This window comes from Microtus ochrogaster, chromosome 4, assembly GCF_000317375.1.
Source record: "Microtus ochrogaster isolate Prairie Vole_2 chromosome 4, MicOch1.0, whole genome shotgun sequence".
NCBI lineage: Eukaryota > Metazoa > Chordata > Mammalia > Rodentia > Cricetidae > Microtus > Microtus ochrogaster.
Window position 1 is genome coordinate 31,377,874 of NC_022011.1, and position 5,404 is coordinate 31,383,277.

General features: G+C 39.4%; 1 pseudogene; it reads right to left on the reverse strand.

Annotated features, from left to right (window-relative positions):
* The window catches only part of LOC102000297, a 59,094-nt pseudogene that overhangs the window by 14,006 nt on the left and 39,684 nt on the right, over positions 1 to 5,404 (reverse strand).

Below are 5,404 nucleotides of genomic sequence, written 5' to 3' on the forward strand. Positions count from 1 at the left end.
CAGCCTGGTCTACAAGAGCTAGTTCCAGGACAGGCTCCAAAACCACAGAGAAACCCTGTCTCGAAAAACCAAAACAAAAAAAAAACAAAAACAAAAAAACCATAGACACTTGTATCATAGAAACACAGATCAACATTACACACTACACAGGACAGAAATTGTATGAACAATTGCTAAGTACAAAGAGAAAAATAATATTGACAAGCTGGGTATATTGAATTACACCTTTAAATGAGGAAATCAGAAGTCAGAGACAGGTATATCTGCCTCAGAGTTGAATGCCAGCCTAGTCTATGAAGTGAGTTTCAGGACAGCCAGAGGGAGATATTAAGATCCTGTCTCCCGTGCAAAATCATTCAAACAACCAAAAAATAGAACTCAAGAGATTCTTACTGGATACATAGTTTTGCATTTATCTTCCAGAAACCTGAAGTGTCCCCACTTTAAAACAGACCATCAGTAAGATTTTTCTAAAAGGCACTGCATCTTTAAACAGCTACAAGTGGACAGATGGCAACATTAGCAATTTAAGTGTTGATCACAAATATTCAACACAGGGTAGAAAAGATCTCTCATTGGTAAGGAGCCCTGGTTAGTCTGGCATAGAGGTGTAGGGTTTAATTACTAGGATTTACTTCAGGGAACCCAACCAGCCATTTTTCAAGTTTAGATTTCTTGGGGGGACCATGTTGTGCATCTCCGTACAGGTAAAATACTCATGAACACTAAAAAATTCAAGACAAACACAAAAGACGGGTAGAAGGTGATGTACAGGCAATGCAGTGGATCAGAAGGCTCAGGCAGAATTAATGTAATGGGTACATGCCATCCTGGGAAACAGAAAGAGAACCTCTGTAAAATTTTAAAATTCAAGATAAGCGTGAAGCTCAGTACTACAGCATATGCTTGACATGGGACACAAACCTACATCCCAGGCACATCATACAATGACATGAAAACAAAAAGGCAGGAATTTGTGCTCACTTTTAATCCAAGCACTTGGGATACAGACTCAAGGGGATCTCTGAATCTGAGGATACTCTGAGGCCAGCTGGTGTAGAGAGCTACGTCAGGACAGTAAGGGCCACACAGAAAAATCTTGTTTTTACAATCAGATAATTAACAGAAGCACAGCAAACTGGCTTAGCACTGAATAGCAATTGCTTCTCCTGTATCTTATGTGATTTAGAGATAGAGTTTATAATGTCAGTGAAGCCATGATAGCACAATAAGAAACCTATTAGTTTCAATTACAGCAGAGCAGACACAAAAGAACAGAAAATGGGCTGAGACACTCCTATCACGTACCTAACAAGGAAAGTCATCCAGAAATGCTCCTCCTAAAAATGGTTTCACAAGCAATTGAAAGAAAAGTCACCAAGAGATACATGTTCAAATAAATCATCATCTGGATTTAATCAACCGCATTCTGAACAAGGTCACTATAGGCTAATTGCCATGCAAGAAGAAAATGAAATTAGTCACTTCAATGACCCTCATCATCTGCAGCAACACTTACAATGTTCAGATGTACAACCTCTCTTCAGACACACGACAATCTCTTGACAGTGACATATTATAGATTCAGAAAACAAGTTATATCCTTCCAACATACAATTTCACATAACACTATTCCTCTTACGAGAGACAAATGGAGATACAGCGAGGGAATACTGCCCCAAGGAAACACCAAAGCACAGCAGAAAACTTAAATCCTGTAGTTTTGGCTCAGATATATATGGCTACAGTTTCAGAGGATGCCCCTCTCCCTGCAACTTCTCTTTTTGGTTATTTTTACTCCTATATGCCAGTCCGTATATAGTTCTTTACGGAATATGTCTCAATGTCTTGTGATCTCAAAATGCAACTCAGCCTACTATAGAACATTATTTTAGGATGTGATACATTTGTGAATGCTTTGGAGCATTTTTTAAATGATGAAAGAATCTCACATTCTTTTATGGTGCAAGTGTTTAACTCTGTGAAGCTGTGAAAATCTGTCTAATAAAGAGCTGAACAGCCAATAGCTTGGCAGGAATGGATAGGTGGGTAGGCAGAGGGAAAAACTGGCAGAATAAACTTGGACGGAAAAAAGAAAGAAGTAATGAGAGGATATCAAAGGTCAGCAGGTCATGGAATAAGAAGTAAAGAAAGGTATACTAAATTGACAAAGATAAAAACCCAGAAGTAAAAGAGAGATAGGATTACTTAAGAAAAGCTGGAAAGAAACAAGCCAAGGTAAGGTCATTCATCCATAAGTAATAAGACTATGTGTCATTTATTTGGCATGCCGCATGCCCCCCAAAAGAATGAAGAGCAAAAGAACTGGCAATTGTGGTAAACAAGGTTACACAAAAGGACATTTTTAAGCATAAATCAAACAGAATGCCCTTCCCTTTGGGGCTACACAAAAGGTGTGGCAAAGGTACGCATTGGGATAATGGATGAAGATCCGCAATGGACAGTTAAGGTAATCATTTCCCACTGGGAAATGCCTTGAGGGGGTTCTTGCAGGTTCCCATGCCAAATTTGGTTCAGTCTTTAGTTGAGAAAACTCCTTCCTGTATATAATGAAGGAACATAAAACCTATTAGAAGAAACCACACTGCTCTGGATGATGGAAAATCTATAGAAGAGAGAACAAAAAATACAGGAAAATCCCAGCACTTGGAGCAGAAGCAGGTGGATCTCTGTGAGTTCAAAGACAGCCTGATCTACAGAGTGAGTTTCAGGACAAAGAAACACAGAGAAACCCTGTCTCAAAAAGCCAAAAATTAAAAATAAAAGTAAAAGTAGAGTTTAAAATAAAGTCATATAAAGTTGGAAAACACCCAGAGAATATGGATACTCTATGTGATTATGGTCTTTTTGAATTGTTTGAATGCTGAGGAAGGAACAACAGCTGCTGAAAGATACTTGTTAATAAATGTTGCTGAATTAATCCAAGATAGGTATTTTGAAAATACCTTGACTTCATAGTTGAAGTCAAAAGGTATGTTACTTTGGAGAAGAGGTTTTGCTTTTGTTTCCACAGGAAATGAAAGGCAGTGGTTTCATTCCAGGTTAAGAAAACTCAGGTTTGATCAAGGAAGACCCCTGGGGAATCTCCAATAGGGATGATCAGGCAGGAAGTAGAGGCAGGGCAATGAAACAAGAGAAATCTGGGAGGAGGAGAGTCGGTCAGCAGTAGCGACCCAGGCGCAAAGGAAGCAAGATAGCAAGATGTGACTGCTTTGCCAAAATGGTAGCAAGCCACAAGGCTAATACAGACAAGAACTATGAACTAATGTAAGTTCTAAGAGCTAATAAGAAGCCTGAGCTACTAGGCCAATCAGTGTAATTAATGTAGACTGCGGTGTGATTCCTTTGGGACTGAACAATTGTGGGACTGGGTGGGACAGAAAATCTGTCAACATGTAAAGCAAATATTTTGGCAAACTTCTATAAATGAACAAAGGCCAAAGTTAAAAATACAAATAAAAAACATTGTCATTGAGGGTCTCCTAGACACAGGTGTGATGTAACAATAATTGCATCAAGATCATGGCATGTGAGTTTGAGGCCAGACTGGTCTACAAGAGGTAGTTCTAGAACAGGCTCCAAAAGCTAAAGAGAAACCCTGTCTCAAAAAAACCAAACAAAACAAAAAACCCAAAACGTTTGAAAGAAAGATTTTCCAATCACTTTGCTACAAGCCAAGGTAATTATTAGGAAATGTCCTCCTTGTTCTTTGTACAACCAAATTCCACTACTGGCAGGAAGTATCTCAGATAGTACTCAAAGGATGGATGGTACTCTCGCAAATGGATGTCTTTCATATGGTGGAATTTGGAAAAACAGATACACCACACCACTGATTCAGAATTTCAATGTGCAAATGCCTTGAGTTCTGAAAAAGCTGATTCTGTAAACACACAATTATCAGAGGTTATGGCCATCATGGGAATACCTGTACACATTAAGAGCGGCAGTGCTCCAGCATGTCTTTAGGACAATGAAACACTTTTGTTTATTAACCTATAAAGCATATTACAGGTATACCACCCAATCCTACAGGGCAGGCAGTTATATAAAAACCAATTTTAACTCTAAATGACATGCCAAACGAACAAAATGGGGTTGAAAAGATCCTAGAAAGATTATTAAATCACAACCACAGAAAAGTAACTAACAAAAATCCATAAAATTTTTATAACTGAATCAGTTATTTCATGTAATTGAAGTATAAATTCTAAAAGGGTAACATTATCATTTAAATTCACAGTACAGGTATTACAGCTCTGAAGGGAAAGGTTGTTGGAAATCAAGCTATACATAGAGCAGTGAAAGGAGGTTATCCTGGATATCCACAGTTGTGGGAGAAAAGTATCAGTGGGAAGTCAAACTATACCTGAAGCTGTAGAGGAAAGGTAGGGTATACACACAGCTGTGAAGGGAAGGTATGCACATACTTAAAGCTGTGAGGAGATAGGAATACTAACAATAGGGAAGTCAGGCTAAGCCTGAACCTGTGTTCTGGTGGGGAATGGTCCTCCGAAGGAGGTTGCCATTCTGCTCCACTCCAAGAGAGAGTCATTACAGCTGAACTCCCCTCTACTCTAAGAGACCTTCCCAGAAAAGACATCCATTGCTGTTCTACTTTGCTCTCCTAAGGGAGTTTCCCAGCAGAGATTCTGATTTGCTCTGGTGAAAGGTCTTCAACCAAAATGCATTCAAGAGATGTATTTTGAAGGGAGGACTCCAGGAGAGGGGCTGACTTACAGAGTGAAAAAGGGCAGTTGTCACCAGAACAGCACAGGGCTTATATGGGTCTTATTAGGTGCATAGTTTGTTCAGGTAGAAGATTTTCAGGGTGGGACTTGGTCTGATTTCAATCCCTAACATTTCTCAAGCTCAAAGATTGGTTGAATTTTGTGCTCAGGGACTGGTTAGTTTTCCTGCTCAGAGACTGGTTGGTTTTGTGCTCAGTTTGTCAGAAGTAGAGTGTGTTTCTTTGGCTCTGGTTACAGAAACAAAGGGCATATCTTTCACTAGCTCTGGTTTCAGGACCAGGATGTGCTTCTTTGCCTGGCCCTTTTACCCAGCACATAGGGCTTTATAAATTAGTAAATTCATTTTTCCATGAGTTTGCAGGGGCAAACTATAGAAACAGACATCATAAAGCTTAAACAGAGGGCTGGAGAGATGGCTCAGTGGTTAAGAGCAATGCCTGCCCTTCCAAAGGTCCTGAGTTCAACAATTCCTGGCAACCATGTGGTGGCTCACAACCATCTGGAATGAGATCGTGCCCTCATCTGGCCTGCAGGCATACATGCAGACAGAAATTGTATACATAATTTTTAAAAAAGCTTGAACAGATTGTTTTTGGTTTTTTTTTTTTTTTTGGTTTTTCGAGACAGGGTTT